The sequence below is a fragment of the Phalangium opilio genome, unplaced genomic scaffold (assembly GCF_054372755.1).
Source record: "Phalangium opilio isolate 3A_F unplaced genomic scaffold, DU_Popi_V2 ptg000070l_1, whole genome shotgun sequence".
Classification (NCBI taxonomy): Eukaryota; Metazoa; Arthropoda; class Arachnida; order Opiliones; family Phalangiidae; genus Phalangium; species Phalangium opilio.
The window spans coordinates 13933550-13955628 of NW_028324182.1; the positions used below are offsets into that span (position 1 = coordinate 13933550).

Here is a 22079-nt window from a genome sequence, read left to right on the forward strand (position 1 = left end):
AAAACTGCAGGCGCCTTAAAGGCAATGCATAAATATTGTCTTAGAACTACAACTTGTACCCTCTGGTCACGTTATAATGGAAAGTCAACCATAGACAAGACATGATCTAATTTCTAGATCTACTAGAAAAAACACTTCAGAAACAACATTTCGAAATAGGGGTATATGTGGGACTGTGAAATAAATACTTAAAAGGGTCTGGGAACCAGATAATCTTCCCACAAATCCTCTTTTATAGTAGTTTACCATGGTATGTGTTTTTCCTTATACGTACGTGGGATCAACAAGCTAAAATAAAAAATAAGTTAAAAACCAACGAGGTGATAATCAGACGCTATGACCTAAAATTTCGTTTCTTCCGTACTTGTAAGTTGTACATGCACGTACTGGTTTTGTTTTAACGAGCACTATACCCGCTTCCACCAATGTAAGTACGTACATTCCACTAAAAACCACAGTATTTTCTCTATCAAATCGTCCTAATTTCTCTTTAGAATGCTTAATATTACCTCCGGTTCTGCCCAATTTAAAATGTCACGTAAAATAATGTTTGAGCCACGCGATGCCCCCGCGAGCCATTCTTTCTTAAGTGACTTTCACGACGCGAAATTTGTTTTAAACTGATCCCAAATAATCTAAATTAAGTAGGATTAGGGTGATTATTACCAGGAGATTTTACCAAAGCCAAAGGCAATGAACGGAGTTTAAAAAACGGGTAACACGAAGATTGGCCACGCAAACTTCGGTATAGAATCTTAAGTAGAAAAAGTTGCACACCCTGAAGATGATATAATCTAGTGTGCCAGAAGATATTAGGTTCCGTGGGTTGATTGGTCTCATTTCAGTAAGCTGCTATGTTTTTTTTTCTTTAAAGAAATAAAAACCGGCCAGATCGCTTGTACCGACCGACCAGGATAAGCCCTCCGGACGACCTTGATAATGTAACACAAGAGAAGTTCTTTGTCTCGTGGTGCATTTTACGTTTTTACCGGTTGCCTGTCGCCACCAGCCTCGCTGTCTATTCAGCCCCAAAACGAAAAGTCCATTAACCCAATCAATGTTAAGAGAAACAATTTTTTCGCCATATCAACAATAGAACCCAACATATGACGAAGGCACATGGTAATTTCGGAGTTGATCTACTTCAACTCTAACGCCCGAGGTCAAAGCCTGACTAAAAGAACCGGTGTATCTTAACGCCGAAATATTATTATACAAACCCGATACTATATTATTAAAAAAAGCTCCGATAACCATTAACTTCCAAAACTTTACAAACTTTACAAACTTTAGACAGAAAGGTCTATTTTTATTTTGGGGATAATTTTCAAGAGCTGTGTCATGGACACACGATTTCCCAACAAACTTTAAACGTATCTGTAAATGAACCCGAACGCTTTTCCCAAGCTAAACCTAATTAAGTCACAATTCGAAACCTTCAACCCATTTTAATATTTTTTACTGAATAAAACTTAAAAATGTTCCTTATTTTTCATATACAGGTGAATCAAGGCATCTAGACGCAAGGTCACGCGTGGTACGGTATGGGTTTGTACAACAGACGTTCACATAAATTTTATAGGGAAAAACATATCGTAATGATAAAATTTGCATAACTAGTTAAATGGAGCTTAGTCGAGTTTTATTTTTTGGGTTCAGAATAAAGTTTGGTCTCATTTGCGCCCCTGAAACGTTAACAGTTCCTCTAAAATGTCTCCACCCCTCTGATTTCAGCCGGATATGTTGAATAAAATATATCTCACCGGGATAGTTCACCAAAGAGTGACGAAATAGTGTCTGTGAAATATAATGACTTAGGCTGCGCCCTTAACCAATTTTGTAACGTCGTTAGCTCAACAATCCTTCCATAGAAAACATTTATGGGTATAATGGCGCCAACAACCCTTTCCCACCCAAAGATACTACACAGTTAAAGAAATTAACCGAAAACATGAAGCAAAAGTCCGTAACATCCATGTACTACACGTGCAACGTCAATCCTGACCTTCTATTCCATTATAGTTTCTCTGTGTGCTAAGCCTAATTTGAATGCCCTTAATCAACATTGGAATGACACAAGATTACCCTAAAATTATTTATTACCCAACTAACCAAATTTCACAGCTCAGTCCTTTAACAATAATTGAACTTTGAACTTCCTACTGAATTTTAAGCGCGAACCCGAAGATACCTTGGAAGGCGTTTGTTCTTAAATTTGACAAAAGATAATAATTTTTTCATTTCTCCTTTAACTTTATAAATTTCAATCGGAAATTGTTATTGTTTAAATAAAGGTGTCTCATTCTGTTTCTCTAATAGGCCAAGGTAACCAACCGGGTTTACTTAGAAAAAAATGCTATAATACTACCACAAGGTACAGTAGCACTGTATATAATATCTTTTGTTTGTAATTGAACAAAGAACAGTTGGGAAACCTTCCTATTTCATTCCGCAATTCTGTCAATACCTACGCGTTCCCCATTTCTTGCTCGTCGAGGTGTTACGAGCAGTTATACCCTACACACACTTAAAAAGAAAAGAAAACATAATGAAGTGGAATTTCTTAATTGTTCCCAGAAATAACCGTACTTCATTGTTCGTCTCCCTTTCTTTCTTTCTCCTCCCCAACCCTCTATATGTCTCTTTCACCTTTTCTTTAATATCTTTTGGCACGGTGTCCCAGACTGGCCGTTTTAACTTTTATTTTATCTATTATAAAGGTCGTCGTGTTTGGTGGCTCGCTTCGGCCATTAAACGCAAAAGTCCTAGGCAATACAATGAAAAGAATTTCCGAGGTTTTTAAGTCATTTTCGCACGAGGGAACAGGGTTTAAGAATTTAGTGATATCGTCTTGGTACATTAAGAATTTCTTATATTACTCCATGAATATACAGTGTGGAAGATACCGTACCGTCACTTATTTGGTCTGGAAATCGGTATATTTAATTGCAGACCGATAAAACCGAGTGTACAATTAGAAATAAGTAACTTCAATAAGGAAACAGCAAGTTTCAAAAAGGCTCTCCCATTTACATCTACATGATGGAGGATTTTATGAAGGAGAAGGCTAGTGGGGGAGTAAAGATGATTGGGTAAGTGGAGGTATGACGTTTGGTAGGAGGGGTTTATCGAGTATTGCCATGTCCATATAGCAACACAAACATTGTAACTTTCAATCATTGTCCCTTCCCCTATTGTTAATTAAAATCCACATCAAATTACTCATTAGATGCTAATTGATAGTAATTAATGAAAACAAAGGCTGCTCCATAATTTCTAATTACTGCAGTTAAATATACCGATTTCTTCCGTCGACAGTTAGGGCTATAAAACAATGGTACAAGGCAAGGTGGTAAAACTGAGCAATTCAATACTCACGAGGGTATTAAAGGAACTCACAGTGACTTAATCCGCGTGTCTTTATGTTGTATCTACGCCAAAAAGATTGGCCTTGGGCGCGGTCATTCAAGGTTGGGAAAATACCAGCCAATTAATGATGGAAAGGCTCCAGGGAGAACTTACTTCCGGGAATCTGTCTATCGTCGTAAAAGCACATGACTTGGCCTTACACTACACTTGAAGTGACTAAATGCAGTTCCCGCCTTTCCTCAGAATCAGGCGGGAAAATTTAGGCTAGCAATAAACTTACTAATCCATATAAAAAGATATTACACAACCCTTTCCTTAACGACCAAAAGGTTGTTTAAATTAAGTTAGAAGAAGACAAGAGTATTTTTGTCACCCTTTCAAGTCGACCATCTGGAACACCAGAGTTAATAACAGGATGCTCATTAAAGAGAGTCATAAATATTTAGCTTAATGACAGGAAATTAATAAATAAGGTTCGAATCTATTTGAAATTTAAATGTCTACAAGAGAAACTTCAAATAGGGTTATGTATCCACAATCTATAAAAATTCAAAATTACACAACCTCAAAACACTTGAAGGGAAATTAATATTTGTAAATTTCTTCACGCAAAACCACAACTACACGATAACGTTTTTTTCGTGCAAATCACGACCTTACTTACAAACAAGCTATAGCTATCGTGGAAACACCTTGAATTTGGAAATAACCCTAAAAAATGACCGAGTCCAAATTTAATAAAGTACAATATAATTATATTGATGGAGGGAAACGGGGGAAAAATATAATAATATTATTCGCGCCTTAATTGAAAGGTCATTCGATACGCTGCGAGGTCAACAACGTGGGGGTCACAGAAGATAACGAAATTTCCTAATATGAAGAGGAAGGAAATTGCTTAAAAACGGGCGGATACATCATTATTATTAAAATTTCATGGCATGTTAAAATAATATAGTATTTATTCAAAGCTATCGTGGAGGTTCTTTGTTTTTTAGGCCTAATTAGACACATTACAATACGGGATTAATGGAGGGGTCGAGCACTTGCCATTTAGCAAAAATTATAGGGAAATAATTCCATTTTTCTTCATCATGTTACAATTAAATTCACAAAATATAAGAAACTTGTCCAGTAATGCATAGTTTACAGGCATGGAGGATTCCTACCACTAACACAAGGAGACCAAGCAACTTAAGAGTGTAAAATAGTCTGCTATTTTAGGCCTGGTCTCTTGTGCAAATGGTATGAATCCTCCTTGCGTGTAAACTATGTATTACACATACGTTTTCAGAGTTTGTAAAGAAGAACCCAGACTCCCTAGAAGCCTGAAATCCTATCGTGAAGTAAGATTTAAATGACTTTATAGATATTTAGAAGAAATCTGTTTTGGCAAATCTACTGATCCCTCTCAGATTTAGCGAGTGCAGGATGGTGCAGTTGTCTTTTAGGGAGAGTGTGACGCGACTGGAGCGTAAAATTCACGGTTGAACCCCCGCAGAAACCGAGGACGCAAAGCTCATCTTGTCCCGGGCACATCATAATAAAAGAGGGTCGAATTTGCAGAAAACTCTCCCATTTTTTTTTTTTTTTTACAAAAGTACGTAACGTCAGTTTAAGACGCGATCAAGTTTCGCTTAGCTAACTCCCTATTTTTTTCTGGCGACAATTCTTTTGTTCATTGACTAACTAGGCTTATGAACTTCGTAGACGACGCAAGAAGAAAGCTCTTAAACCTCCTGGGATCTGGCCTATAGGAATTAACTATACGAGAACGTTGTTATTATTCAGTCAATTCGTTTTGCACGACTTATTTACGTATTTTTTCTACGTGATAGAATTTATTTTATTTATTTACGTAATTATTTATGAATATTAAGTTCAACTTTTATCGCAATATCGTTTTTTTACGCACGGCATAATTCAATATTAACGTTAGCAAATGTTTGATTATTTAATTTGACATAATTTTATTTTTTTTTTTTTCAATTTATCCTGGGTCTCACGAATGGCGTAATTGTACGAAATTTTACGCCATTAAAATGTTTTTAGTGTGCACATAAGTGTAAACGACTAAAAACATGTGCTAAAAATAAAATTAGAGGAGGTTTTGTAAATTTAAAACTTTTTAAAATAAAAATTACGCAAATATAAAAAATAATCTTATCAGAGTAGGTCAAATAAAAGTTTTAAATTAAACCCGTTCGCCTGAATTATGTATATAAATTTAAAGATTCTGGTATTAAAATTAAAATGAAAATGGTAAAAAAAATAGTACTACGAAAACTTGAACTTTTCCGAGGGGATAATCACTCTCATCTTCCCTTACATCGTTCAGAATAAAATAAAGGCACCTTTATATATAAATATAGTACACCAATATGTATGTCGCTAGTGACTAGCCCCTCGTAATTATCATAAACTGTTTCAAGCGATAGTTGCCTCAATAAAAACTAGTTCTTTAGAAATAGAAATTTTGCCCAAAATGTAAAAACACCGTAATTTATATTTTTAGAAAGTGTGAAACATTTAAAATCCTAAACGTATTTAAACTTTCTCAATTTGAAAAGTCAAAAATTATAAAAAAAGAAAGTTTGAAAAAGACCTTCACTGCCCCTCCTCCCAAATCGAAGAAAGTCAAAATTCCAACAAAATTAATACTTAACGCAGTCTCTCCTTAAAACGCGGTAAAGCCAAATAAATGCTGGTCACTATTTCTATACCATTAAATTCCTAAGTTCCATTCGAGATAGTCTTAAGATGTATGAAACTTATAAAAAAGAGGCCCAAATTACTAGAGATAGAAATTCATCAAGCGAAAAACGTAAGAAAACCACAACGATTTGATCCTAGCACGACCGCATTTCATACTGAAATTAAGCCGTATTATCACGCTTTTCAATGCAGCTTCAATAATCACGTGTACAGCCTTCCTATTCGGTATCAATTCCGGCTGACAAAATTCTGAGTAATAAAACAAGAGTCGAAGAGGATTTTTTTTACAATCCTTAACTTCTTCCGTCGAAAGTTCTTTAACTTTATAGGGCCATGAATACGTAGTTTTCCTCTACTTGGGATCCTAAACAGCTATGTAATTTCCTATGCCTTTCTTCGTGAACTAAAGGGGAGGAGGGTTAGAAACCTTCACCCCTGACGTCACCCATAATGTATTTGAACTTAGTAACCACGTGATACTGACGTATCTAGCGACCTCTATCGAGGTTCCCGCGTAAACAAGTTTTCTTTGCGTGTTCTGAACGAGTAAACCAGGGATAAACCTTTGTCCCATATATGTGAATAGCCAATGAGACGTGATGAAGGAGGAGCTGGCTGTTTAACAAAGTTTTTAGCCCTCCCCTTACCTTCAATCAGATATTAGTATCGAGTCTAGGGCTTATTAGACATTCCAAGTGGAAGAAATCTATATATTCCTGAAATTGTAAGCATATAGACACTATAGGCGGTTCTCTATTTGAAACCAAAATGGGTTTCGCTTGGTCGAAGATCGTTTTGCCTTTTTTTAAAAAAATAAAATAAAATAAACTTTGGCAAACGTAAAAATCCCCTCTCGAAAAAATTTAAGCTTTTAAAACCTTAGAAGTTACTCTTAGAAAAAACTATTTTTGGGGAAGATAAAAACTTTTAGCTTTTTTTTTTTGGTATTTTATAGCAGCCAGGAAAAGAAAACAGGTATCGAGAGAGAAGGATTTATTTTTTCTTTCTTTCTCTCGCCTCAGTCTTTGAACTATCAAGAAGTGGAGCGAAAATCGGTTTACTGCAGCTAAAAAAGAAGGCGCAAATGAAAAAAAAAATCTTTTGTTTTAATTTTCAATGTAGTTGTATTATTCCTTGGGTTGTATTACGGATTAACTTCTATACCAACTTATTTAAAACCGTCTGTGAACCGAGAAAATTGTGCCCAATAAAGTTTGTTTTTCAATTTTGACTTTTTTTTTTTTTTTTCCAAATCGTTTTGAGACGTTGCTAGAATTATTAATTCTTTTTCTATTAGCGTATACCACGATTTATCAATTTTAAGATATCTTTAATAGATAAAGATTATCATAACGGAGTCCAACTGCAGGTAAAGTGAATTTTTCCGATTCATTAAACCCGAAAGTAGGTCTGGTCTGAATTGTAACCCGAATGTCAGTCAATAAATTGGCCAACTAGGCATAGGGGTAAGGTTTTTCAGACTTGACTAATCGTTAATACACGGTACTTTCAACATAAAATGTCTATCAAAGAAGTATCGATTGAAAAACAAAATAAAACAATATAAAATAAAAAGAAATACAAAGCAAGAAGTGATATCTAGTTTCTTAGGGAGAAGGTATAAGATGCCTAAGTATTCGCGCGCCATAGTCCCAGTCCCCCTTTCAAATTACAAGGGGGGGGCGTAAAAGGAGGCCGGGCTATTTCGCTGCCTCTCCTCAGTCGGAATATACGTAATTTTCGTCATTCGCGTCGCCCTGACGTGAGTTTTCAAGAACCGATGAGATGCTGGTTGTAATTTAGAGGCGTCGGGGATTAACTCCGGCCAAGTCTACGTCTGGACTGGAGATAAAGCTGAAAATATGGTAAATTTATACCTTCTCCCTAATAAACTAGATATCACTTCTTGTACAAAGCTAGCCTAATACAGGTCAAAAGTATATCAAAGGATGCGCCCTATATCATGTAAGGAAACTTAATTTCCTTAGTATAAAAGACTAAATTAACTTTAATTCTTATATCCCCGCCGAGATCTTAATCTTCCGTGCAATTTAGAACCCCCTAATTAGTAACGAAAACAATAATATATTATAATAAAACTAAAACTAAAAAATTAGGAGTAATAAGAGTTACGCCTAAGCAATAAACGTAGGACAATTCCCTACAATACTAGATTGCGTCTCATTATTCAACAAAAACTACCTAAGCCTAGTTTTTCATTTAAAATACTCCTGCATGGTACTGCTTAAAATTCAAACAAAGAAAACCAAAAAGAAAGAAATTTTTATTTTACTGTTAAAGATAAAAATGTTAAATATCTTCTATTCGGGTAAGTATTATGTTCAGTAGATTACAAGGGCCAGTAACTCTGACACTGTACCTTTGACTGAACCAAAGGGATTACGCCATAATCTTTAAAGCTTTACCCTTGACAGTGCTAAAAGTAAAATGACTACACGTACTTGCACCCTTAGTAAACGGCTACATGTACTGACTTCAGCGTACGGCAAATAAGTTTTAAAAGTTGTATTGGATGAATCAAGATACTTGAAGTTGGTCTATGAGTTGCATAACGCGTTTTAAAAATAATAATAATAATAATAATATTTATATTAAAAAAAAAGCCTTTCTTTTTATGATTAAAGAAGGAGGAATAAATTTAGGAGCAGCACCTTTAATATAACGAGGAAATAAAAAAGTTTTTTTTTTTGCAAAAGAAAAGGCTTAGTTTTTCTCTCAATCTCTCTCGCTCTCTCAAGGGGTCCGTCCGGTTTGTCTTTATACGCTTCAATTAAATCCCCCAAGTTCTATAATTATACATACATGTACAGGTGTACTTGATAAACACTACTTATTTCTTTACGAGACTTAACATTTAAGTATTCGTCCGCCTTAACTTTCCCTATTTTACCAAGTTAGTTAGTTCGTTCAAAAACTAGATTGTAATTATTATTATTGTTTTACGATAACGTTGGTAAAGGTATACCTGAAACCACCACCGCAAATAAGAGGCTATTGGGATCATTTAGTTTAATTACTTTCGTATAATTAGAGAATATTTTATATCCGTCTATCCGAAAGTTAAAAGTACTTAATAAATAAAGCTATCTCAGTTGTGACGTAAGTGCCTAGGTAAAACGTCACGGGTTTAGCTTTGGCAATGGGCGGCCATGTTGGTGGTACCGCTTTGGTTCTATGTTAAAATAGCATGGGTGACGTCATACTAAGGCTTCTGAGATAGGTTGATTTATTCTGAACAAGTGTAGGTACTTGCTAAATAAAATGAGAAAGGCTCAAGAACGCTGTAGTAGATTAGAACATTTTTACACTAACATCAACGTCTCATTTCACATTGGTCAATTGTTCCATTCACCCTTTAATAAAACTATATTTTAACAAATTAAAAACCGCTACGAAAAAAACAAAGGCGGCATGCAGTAAATTTCTTCTCTCGTTAAGAAGAAGATTATGAAAAGGTAAAAGACCTTTCAAAAAAGAAATACCCAGAAAAATATAGGCCCAGAGTTAAATTATTAAATGTTTTATCTCTTCACTATAACTCTTAAATTTTGTCGTTTTCCCCTTCTCTTTTGGGTTTTTGCTTCGGTTCGCGAATTGCTTTTCGTTTAATATTTACGACATTTTACTCCGCGACGTGATATAACAAAAATAAAATAAAAAAGGCTTAGCGAAGGTAATGGTCGTCATGACAACCGCGGCTTTTAATTCTCGTAGCCATGACTTTGCGCGAGCTTCACTGCGGAGAATAATGAGGAAAATATAGGGGGGGGGAGAGGGGGGTTTACGAGAATATATAGGATTCAAAGGAAGATAATGTTGGTTGGGCATATTCGAAGGAAATCGTGACCAATATAAAAACGTTGGTGGCCAAAATAAGCATCGGATAATAAAAAGGAGTGTATATATTGTGAAGGCAGGCACGAACTTGGCAGATTTTCTTCCCATTATCTTTCTTTCTCTCTCATATTCATTTTGGTTCCTTTTCTTATTTTCCGACGTTCTTTAAGAACTAAGAAGAAACTCGCACGAAAATGCTTCTGTAAATTTTTGCTAAAGAGAGACTGAAATGACACTTCAAAAACTAGGGCCCTGTCAAAATAACTTCCTGCATGGGAACTTGAAACATTTTATCACGATTTAAGTAAGCAAAGTGATATATTCTAAAGGTCAAACTGGGTCAATAGAGTTTTCGTATTCAAGGGACCTCTTACTGACCAGCTCTAGAACGTGAAAATTCTGTGTGAGTTCAAAAAGCTTTACTTCTTCCCTGTCTTTGTTTAACTTTAGAAAAGTGTTCAAATTTAAAACAGCTGATTAAACAAAACTGTACATACGATTTGCAATCTAGGAAAAATACTTGTACGTGTATAAGTCTTTGAAATAGATGATTCAATACGGTACACAATGCGGGATAATCTACAGTATATGAAATAGATCAAAACAACACTCCGTTTTCTCATGGAAATCGCAATAATATATACTAAATTGCAGGCTAATTATAAAACAGTATGTAGAATTAGAAATAAGCAAGTAGTCCGGCCATGATTTCACCAAATTATAATCCAATTGGATAACGAGTAATTAGATACATTAACAATACGTTTGAAAGTTGAAGGTCTAAGTTAAGAGAGTTAATTGTCGTCCAATTAAAGTTAATTTTATATTATCTGTAATTACTCATTAAGGGTTTATAATTGATACCAACTGATGAAACCAGTGGCGTATTGTCTTCAGAGTCCTGCACGGGCCGGGCTCAAGCCCGGTCCGGCCCGAGGCCCGGCCCGATCGGGTCGGGCCGAGCCGGGCTTTCCACTTTTGAAAATTGTATCGGGCCGGGCCGGGTCGGGCTTTTAAAATTTTGGAAATTAACGGACCGGGCCGGGCCGGGCTTTTAAAATTTTGGAAGTTAACGGGCCGGACCGGGCCGGGCTTTTGCTCATTTTTCTAAATTCGAGCCGGGTCGAACTTGATTCTCATTTAATCCAAAGTTCAAATGAAAGATAATTTAAATGAGTATTAGCTTCTAAGAACAAATGTAACGAACAATTATCAAAAGAAATGAATAATACACGACGTTAAAGCAAATATGAATTCAAATCATTGATTTTATGTAAAAAAATATAAAAATTACAACTGAACTACATGTAACGGGCCGGGCCTGTTCAATTCATTCAATGTTTCGGGCCGGGCCGGGCCGGGCTTGGTTAATGCATGTAACGGGCCGGGCCGGACCGGGCCGAAAAACCAACTATGTACTCGGACTCGGGCCGGGTTTCGGGCTTATTCAAAATTCTAAAACCGGGCCGGGCTTGGGTCGGGCTTGAAAAACTCGGCCCGTGCAGGTCTCTGATTGTCTTACCTATTTATAATTGTACACAGTCACAAAATTTCATTTAGGCTTTCCGTTGTCAATACCGCGATTTCCAATTCGAGACAAAATAAGTGCTGGTCTAATGAACTATTCCACACTGAATTTCAAATACACCAGCATGACGTATTGCGTCGTTTATAAATTACATAAAAGCGGTTGAATCTGTGCCAATTTAGGGCGCGTCTGACGCAATGGACATTATGAAAACAATCTCTGACTGCATGCTCTACACAGATAAAATAAAAAAAAACAGGGCCCTAATATTGTGACACGAGAAATAATAGCTAGTTACGTCGAGGGAGTAAGTCATACCTGGTACAGTATACCGTTCTCCCTTTTTAATTTCCTACAAAAGGATATAGTAACATTATGAAATGCTGCTACTGCATGGGGTTATACAGTAATGGTTAATTTCTTTTATCTATCGTTGAATTCAACGATGCGAAACCCTAAACGAAACCATATCTATCTCCTTATATGCGGTAATAGCGCCTGTTAACTTTTAAACGTATTACGGTCTATGGAAAAATTACAAGAAGTGCTATTAACTATGATTATAAAAGGAAGAAAAAAAAACATACCTATATTCCCAATTAAAATTTTTTTTACGTAATTTGATTTTTTAAATGAAAACCTACCTAGTTAATGGAAATTCATGAATAAAAGAAAAGTAAGAAAAGAAAAAAACCGTTGAAGAAATCCACCCCCGCCATAAAATAAATAGAAACTTATCGTGATTTATGGAACAAGTTTCTTTCAAGGGAAGATAAACTATTCGAGAATCCGTTAAGATAATAGAAATTCTCTAGATCCACTTTTTATCTACACATGACATGTATATTTTAAATACAAAGTTTCGAGTGGGCATGGGTGTGTGTCTGTGGTGACAGAAACAGAATACACGAAAAACAAGTTTGGCGAAGAACTATATCGAATTGGGAAAGAAAGAGTTGGAATACAATCTTAGAGTTCAATTAAACTTTTGCGTGCCTCGATTATTATACAAAGTTCCCATGCTAGGAGGATCCATACCATTTACACAGGGAGGCCAAGACACAAGGAGACCTGCCTCACTAGGTGAGGTAAAAGCCTATTGAAAATGATCCTCCTAGCATGGGAACTATGTATATCTTACCTTACTAAACTATGAATAATAACTAAGCAATTTGGTTACTAATTGGGTACCAAGAAATTAATTTGAAGGGGTAACCAGCCTTTATTAGTTTTAAGAATACTAAACAACTGGTCACGGGTCAGTACTGGTAAACTCAAACATCATGCACTACATGGTCTGATCAAATCTCAAAACATCGATCTATAGTGTCTGATAAAACATCAAAACAACCGCATAGTAGCTAAGCCTAACCGTTATTAATTCACTCTCTCTTTTTCAAACACTTTTGGAGTCAATCGAATGGTATGTGTTTGTGTTAAGGCTTTAAGAGTTAGCCAGCCGTGGCTTCAGAGTAAATAGAAAATTTCATAACGAGAAGGTCGAGGAGTGAATTTCGAATATATGTCTAAAAACATATCGGGATTCAACACGATTGACCCAAAAAAAAATCAAAAAAATATATTAGAAATACGAGAGAAAGGGAACAAGAAAAAAAACAAGCATCATCGAACTAAGCCTTATGATAACGAAGTTCATTAGAATTTTATTCCCAACAGCGCGTTCACCCCTTATAAAGTCTGTCTCATCGTCGACCTCCCCAAGATACCCCGGGGACACGATGAATATTTATGAAGATTATTAAGCCTAGGCCTATATCTCATCAAACCAGACTACCAACTAAAAATTTGTGATGCCTTTTATTTTTGGGTGCTGTCTAAGATTGAAAAGTTCGGTTCCAAGATATTATATTAATGGGAGAGTAAAATAATATCATACTAATATACAAATACACCTCTCTTTGAGAACTCATCATTTTAAATTGTAATAATGAACAGAGTTGAAAGAGATCCCCGAAACGACGAAATAAATATTCAGGCAATTTACATAATTATTGTATAGTAATAAGACGTTTTTCTTTTTCTTTTTTTAAACCCAGACAATGAAATTTTTAAAGTATAATGTATTAAAATAACAGTGATTTTTATCTATGGGAATAATTTTTTTTTAGTAAATTATATATTTGTATAATTTTTCCCTAAATACGAAAATAATTTTTTTTAAAAATCTTGCCTTTTTACGAAAAATAATTTGAAAAAATTTTATAACAAACAATAAACTATTGCAGACTTAAATTTTCGATAAAGTGAGTTCAAGGAGTTAAGAATACAGTTAATTTAAATAGGACAATCGAAGCTTTCAGAATTTCGAAAAATTATTAGAATTAGTAGAATTTTATTCGTCAAAAAAGGATTATGGATTAAATATAATCCTATTACGTATTTAAAACTACCCGCAAAAGGGTTTTCAATTAACGAAATTAAAAGGATTATTATCTCTTGGTTTTCCTCAAAAAATTTAAATTGATAAAGAGAATTTCAACCCTTTGGAATCAAACCAAGACGCTGAAAGAGTAAATATATTCGGGTATTTCCCCTTAAATTTCCATTAAATTAATTTTGAAACAAACACAAAAAGCTTTCAAAATGGTAAACAAAATGATTAGAATAAACGTCAATGGTTTTGGCAGAGGATGTCGAAAACAAGGAACAATAAAACCATTTTCCAAGTCTAAAATTATAAGCTCATATTCTTGATGTCTGGCTCATTTCGCAAATAAATATTTGATCACATTTTGGAGGAAATATTTCACATCCAAATAATTTTAACAAATTTTAACAGGCGCCTAGGAAAAAATATTACAAAAAAAAGCGTTTCTATATCGTCAAATATATCGCGATAATTATCGTAAACGCTCGAATAAAAAGCGAAAACGGATATTATAGCGATAAACAGTGATTATTAATTACGTATTGCAAAACCGAAGTTAAAAAAGAAAAACGTCCTTATCAGAGAGAGAAAAATGATAGAAGGAAATTTAGCGTGAAATTATTTGCGATATCGCGATTAAACTCCATTAAAAACAATACGCTTCGTCTACCGAGCGTAATTTTGAATACTTCTACCGCACTGATTTAGCGTAATTCCTGAATCTCACGCAATAGAAATTGCAGCTAGTCCTCTAAAAAGAAAAGCGCCAAAATCGTTCTTAGGCCTAAATTCAAATTAAGCCTAATTTGTTTATCATAAAAGTATTTGTAAACATCTTTACAAAACGAGTAATATTCGAAGTTGTTTGAAGCGCCCATTAATAATAAGACAGTATCGTAGAGGCTGTAGCCTAATTTCACTAAATGAAGCAGTATATAGCCGTGTAGCATTACACAAAAATGCCCCCAGAGAAAGAAAGAAAGAAATAAAATAGCTGGAGCGATTTACGCTAAATGAGAAAATGGAAGTAAGAGGACCAGAGAGGAAGAGGAAGAGGAGGAATGGGATATCACCCAACAATCCGCGCGACCGATCCGATAGAACGTTCGTTGTCATAGCAACGAGGAGATTCTCCGAGAGCGAGAGCAACAGTATAGACTCGGGTGTGTGTGCGCGTGTATTTTTTTCTCTCTCTCCACCCACGCGTCACCCAACTCTTAGTTGTATCGTTATATCTTTCTGAGGGCCTGCTTTTAGAAAACTGGGTCAAAATGACGTCATCACGCCACCATCACCACGTCTCTCTTTTCTCAAAAATTTCTCGCAACCAGCTTCCGGAAAAGAACCAATCGCGAATGGAGGAGAATTTTCTCGTTACTATGGCAACGATCCTTTTCGGATTGAAAGGAAAATAGAATGAAGAAGGGATGGATGAAGGAAGGGTCAGGATGGAAGGAGCTGAATTCTCTAGGCCATCAACAGAGAGAGAACCGTGGATAGTAGCTCAATGACATTTAGCGCTGCAGCCTCTAAATCCAATTGATTCTAGTTACAACTCCCAGTCCTTTCACGCACTGCCACCACGGTTTGCCAATTGCCAACGCTTGCCAACTCGATCGCGATGATGGGTAATGAACAATCCTAACAATTTTCCGCGAAACTTCTTGACTTCACATACACTTTCATTTTCCATCATCAGAGAACATTCAATAAAAGGGGTTTTACCGTTAGATAAAGGTTAACGACATATTCAATTTAAGAATATTGAATTTTGTATGCAGTGTATAAGACATATCGGACCAAAACTTACTTGGGTCTAGATATCATCATATTGACTTGCCAAACGAAAGATTTTTTTCAACACTAAAAAGTTTGTCAAAGTCAACACAGAAATATTGTATTTTTGTTCACTTATGGTTAATTTTGTAGTATATGTAAATACTAATTTAGAGATGATAATTTAAATGTTAAAAACAAAGACTTATTTAACACGCAGTTACATATAGGCCTGCAACAATTTCCTTTGTACGTATGCATGCATGCAGGCGTATTGCGATTTCCTGGCCCAGACAGTGTATGTGTTGGTCTGTTTTCTATTTTCTTTCAGACTGTAAATTATCAATGCCTAATGATAGATCATAAATTAAATTAACTTAACTTAAGACTCACTCCTAACAACAAATACAGGGTTGGTAGCTCTCAAGACCAAACCAACAACAATAATTTACACCAAAAGCCCTTGAATATTTCTTAGAAGAGCACATAAAAATAAATATTTCCAAATGACGGATTGACAAGATGAAGAGCATTTTCTGGTCTCTAAAATAAACAATACGAACTATTTTTCGCTTCCTATGGCGAAACTAGGTTAAGTTTGTTTGCTTGCTTTATAAAATATAAACATGACATGGCATGAGTCGTGTTTTATATATTTTATAAACAGGCTGAAATTAAAACAATTATAAGAGGGTGCTTAGCTAAAGATTTCAAGAAACATAAAAAAAAAATCAGGTGACCCATAAAAGGCATTTGAGCCCGGAGCAAGGACTTTTAGCCGGTTATAAAGAAAACAAAAAAATAAAACGGATGAGACCACTTCTATAAAAGTTAATTCTTTAGGAAACAAAATTGTTTGGCGCCGTCCTATGACTATCCGGCCATCATAATCTAATCGAAATCTGCAGTACACTATAAGGAAGACCCGGTTCTTTTTGGAAAAAGCCCTACAGGCCATGTGAACCCCAAAACAGGTCTTTGCAAAAAAAAAAAAAAAAAATGAAACCCTCGAATCCGAGACGAATCTACTATATATGATCCACGATTCCATAAAGGTGAATAATAAGGTATAAGTCGATGGAAATATAATACAGCGTAAGAAGCTAAATAAATACATCACAGACTTCTTAATACTAACACCAAGTTCTAGGGCGCCAGCGTCCCCTAGATGTTAAACTTCTATACACAAAACCAGACCCATTTTGCATCCGCAGAGAGGATGGGTGTCTGGAGCGAGATAATGGTGAGCGATGTATTTCCTCGCATAGCAGGTGCATTTAATGTCCCCTTAGAATAAGCAGATTTTAGCTGTGTTGCTCATGCATATTTTTATTTTATTGTTTCTCCAGATGCAGAAGCTCATGCGTAAAGGGAGGGTGACAAACACTTCCGTTTTATTTCAATACGGAGTAACAATTTTTGGCATGCAATTAGATTTTACTGATGACTAATAATTTTGTAACACCATAGGAGCGAAGGCACTCGGCGTCGCCTGTCAGCCTGTCGGGACATTTTCTATTACTTTTCATGCGGACATTATTCCATAAAGAAGGGTTTTTAAATTTCTGGCCGCCATTTAAAAAGATGGGAACCAGTCTACTAAATATTTGCGAAATCGGTCCAAAAGAGCGGACTTTGTTGCATAGAGAAGATTTTTTACATTTCTGGGCGCCATTTTTTAAGATGGCGGCGGATTGGAAAAATCTTTCTTAGTACGTGCCTACTACTTATGAGTAACGTTCCTGCAAATTTTCAGCTTTCTAGGGCCAGCGGTTTGGGCTGGGCGTTGATAGTCAGGACTTTGATTTGTATAGATATAGATAATTAGAAACCTGAACCAGATACATTAAGATTGTAAATAAGTATTACATCCTCTCTTTAAACCGAAGCAAGAGGAAAGAAAAATGCAAAGATAGAAAAAGCTATTTGTTTAGACTTTAGAGAAAGCCATGCAAGAATAACTTTAATGGCATGGTAAGACGATACTTCTTATTACTTCGTACCAGTCCTTGGACTATACAGCACTAAAACAAAGTGGAATTTTCCGACGTTATTCATCTAAAATAATCGAGTAGTATTATCAAATTAGTCTTAGCACGGCGCATGCGCTTTGACAGTGAAACGAGAAACGTCGAAAAACATACAAAAAACGGTTGGGATTAAATCAGAAATCTAATATCATTATCATCATACATTTTTCTTATCATTGAAAACCGGTTATATTACGATAAACTTTACTTATTATAATCTGGACACGTGGACTTTCCATGCATAAACTTAGAAAGAAAGAAAAGAAAAATATGTAGAACTATACCTAAAAACATTCTGTTAGGATAAAAGCTCTTGCTAGCGAATAAAATTTAGTTAAACAATAAAACATCAGAAGGCGTGTATAAAGAACGAAATTTTTAAAAGGCCCATACGGAAATCCTGCCTATATTGTAAAGTAACGGCAGCTCTGAGCCTTTCGTATACAAAAATAATAGAATAATAGCATAGGTTGCCTGCCATATAACATCACCCCCACTCACTCAATTTTTCCAAAAATTCCAAAACAAGACTGAACCGAGGGGTTGTTAAGCGCGAAAAGTCTAGAATGGGTTTTACAACTTTAAATCTCAGTTTCTCCAAGAAGCGAGATCTAGTTTACTAGGGAGAAGGTACAAATTCGCCACATTTCCAGCTTTATCTCCAGTCCAAACGTAGGTCCGGAGTTAATCCCCGCCTCTAAATTACAACCAGCATCTCATTGGTAACTCACGTCAGCGCGACGAGAATGACGAAAATTACGTTGTATTTTCCGACTGAGGAGAGAAGCGAAATAGCCCGGCCTCCTTTTACGTCCCCCCTTGTATTTTGAAAGGGGGACTGGGACTATGGAGCGAGCAGACTTAAAGGCATCTTATACCTTCTCCCTAATAAACTAGATATCACTTCTTGGTTTTATTAAAGCTAGTGGTTAGCCCCTTGATTTGTGTTCCTATGTATGTTTTATAGTGAAAGATGAAGGATATACGGTATGGGCCCCTTATTTCTTCCTATAAACTCAAATAATTTCCTCCCTTCCTGTAAATAAAGAAAGAAAAGACGAATAACTCGCCGCCAAAATTTGTTTAACTTTGTTGGCGTAGGAGGTTGAACTATACAGTATTTGGGCCTCCTCTAAAGACGACGTTCATATCACCTTTTTCCTGAGTTACTAGCCTACAGACGTTTGATCAAAAATTTTATCCCAAAGAGAGGAAAATAAAAATAAAACAGAATCTTATTACTGGCAAATATTCGAAAAATGTTTTGATAGAAAAAAATAAATATTTTTAAGATAAGCTTGCGTTAAGAGGGAAGTTATGTTAAAATTCCTGCTTAAACGAGAAATGTTTTTCTACTTATTATTTTTTTTAATCCTTCACCGGTTCCAGTTCAGCATAGTTATTTTCATTACTCGCAGTAAACAAATTAAAAATTTACATATTTTCATTAAAACCATAGTTTAAATTCTCAGAGGGGTGGAACAAATGACAAAAATTAAAATTAAGCATTTAAGTTGTTGTGTTGGTGTAATTGTAAAAGTAAATGTCAACTAACAAACCCAAGCAGGCAGCCAACTCCCCTTTCCTAATTAACGTGTTTATAAAACACTGGCTGGCTAACGAGGGACCTTAATTAATTATTTCTCAGCGTTTGACAAACGACCTTGCACCATAAACATCATGCACCTTCTCGTAACGATTGTGAGAAGAAAGAACCAAAAAAAACTGAACTAAGTAATTTCATATTAAAAAGGATAGTTATATCATGGCATCTTAGAAACCATTTTTCATTTAAAGTAAAAAATAATTTAAAAAACATATTTGGCAGGACCATATACATTTCATACAGTATATTTCGAGGGTAAGGTAGAAGCTTCATAGACGAATAAATAATAATAGGGCTTAACTTCTCACGCTCCAATAAATGCGAAAATTTGTTTCAGAGAAAAAAAATATTCGTTTTTGAAAAACAAGATTACGGTACACTGTTCTCTGAGTGGTGAATTTTCTATGCAGCAAACTATAGAAAATGATCATTTTCATATCACATTGAGTTCTGTATGATTCGAAGTTTACACATCGAAGTAAAATATTAAGAGAAAGATGCTAACATTAAGAAAGGGTTGCCACTTAATTTTAATTTTCAGATATAAATTCCCCACTTTTCCAGGGTTTGTTTCCCTGACCTTATCCTATGACGTTTTAAGGTCCAATTGTTAATTTTTAAATATGTAGGGTAGATACTTGTCAATAATTTGGTTTAAATTGCGATTTTGGTGTCCGGTCAAAGGTGATCTCGATAAAAAAACGGCGTTTAAAACATCACCCAGCTGGATGGTGGTTGACCAAGCAACTTTAATCAAATTCCCTGACCTTTTGGACCTTATAATGAAATTCCCTGACTTTCCCAGGTTTTCCCTAGACCTATATAGGCAAGCCTGAAAAAAATTCAAAGCTTTGGGGTGTGTGTGAAGCTGCCAAGTTGATTTAAAGGAGGTTTAAGTAGTTGAAATACTTTATTACCCTTCAAGTTCTGACCTTCTCGCATAAAGAGGCAAGATTGCAAAGAAGTGTATTTTTAGCTGCCATTTCTATTTCAAATCACCGCGAAAACAAAAGGTTAAAACCTTTATCAAAAGTTTCAAAAAAGCTTTCATTTCTCCATACAATATTTTTAATATAAACCTTTTTTAAGCCTCGGCCACATGGTTACTACTTTTTTTGTTAAAGACTAAAAAAGGAAACAGGTTTAGGCGTAGCTACCAAGCTCTCTCTCTTTCTTTCCTTCAGGGTAAAACAAAATTGCTACGCTTCACATGGTGGACGTGGTACCTGAGGTGGTACAGTACTTACTTCAAAAGCAGTATGAGGCAATAATATCCCTCCACAATATTAAAAAAGATCCCAGAAAAAGTTACAACAGGAAGACGTAAAAAACCCAAAATACTACTATGCAGGGTGGAGTTTGTATGAAGTATAAAAATTTGTATTATAACGCGATTCTGTAAAGTAGGGATGATGATATGGTTAATCGGAACCAAAACTAAGATTCAAATCGTATCTAAAATGACCTCGCAAGGTTGACCCTCATAAAAATCTTCCTTAATATCTTACTTGACCTTTAAAGGTCACTTGTATTTTAAGATATCAACAAGGCAATATATATATACTACGTCAATGAATTTACAGTATATCAAATCTGTAATCAAACTTCTCAAATTTCAAGATCCTTACGTGTGCATGAATATGTGTGTTAGGGGGATGTTCATTGGGAAATCAATTTTGAGTCGAAAATCTAACAAGTATGACATAACGAACGATATGGGAATGGGGGAAATTCAACTATAAACAACGAATAGATTTCGTGAAATTCTACATGAAGATATTTTCTATCTATTCCCCTTAAAGATGGTCTAGAGAGACTGGAATAAGTTTAATTCAGACAGAGAGGATAGTAAGACCATGAGGATCTTCACAACTCGCTAGAGGCGTAATCCCTCGGAACTTCATAAAAGGGGGGTGTGGTACGATGTCTCCCCCCCCCCCGGTTGGTATTTCTCTAGCAGAAATGAAATGATGATGAGGGGGAAATATAGAATAAGGTGGAATGTTTTTTTATTTAAGAAGTCTTTGGAGGATCCAGTTTTCTCTCTTCCCTCCATCTTCAGACCAGACACTCGGTGTATTCTGCCATCCCAACCCCCCCTTCTTTACCCGCCTTTTTCTCTACAATGGGCAAACTGAGGTCAAAACCTACCCACTTAAACCTATATACCAGGCCAGAATTCTTCAAAAACATCGTGCTTATGTACCTGTTACCGAACCCTCTAAAAGTTAAATCACCGCGGCATGAACTCTAAACCTAACTCTATAATTTTGATAAGAACAAGTTGACTTAATGTTATACGTTTCTTATATCTAGTCGGCACATTTTAAAACATTTTAAGTGTGATTGTAGGGCAGCAGTGAAGATGCTATTTTCTTTTTAATATTGTTCTAAAACCATTTTCTCTTTTTCTAACCGACAAAAAAAATCCATAAAGTTCTGTAAATTCGAGCTTTCAGTGGGTTTTGAAGGATGGGGGGGGGTAAGGGGATTACGACAGGATATAGAGAATCTTTTAGGGTAGCTTTAAAAAGTTATTAAGGCGGTTTTTTGAAGTGAATAACAAAAGGGTATTTTTTTTAAGAGGGGGGTGGATTGAAAACCCAACCTTTCCTCCCCCCACTTCCTTGATAAAACATTAGGCTCTGGGAACAAAAAAATGGAATTCGAAGTATGGTATGGCTTCGCCTCGAAGCCCAAGCCTATAATATTTTAGAGATTACGATCTAGAGACGGGATTTTTGGGCGAAGTAAAAAAGAAAACTCTAACCCCATGAATTTACTAGTCTCTCTCGAGAATATTTAAGA

At 35.5% G+C, this 22079-nt stretch overlaps 1 protein-coding gene across 2 annotated transcripts in view; it reads right to left on the reverse strand.

The window, feature by feature from the left end:
• The window catches only part of LOC149661838 (uncharacterized), a 46880-nt gene that overhangs the window by 3614 nt on the left and 21187 nt on the right, over nt 1-22079 (reverse strand). The window lies entirely within an intron of this gene.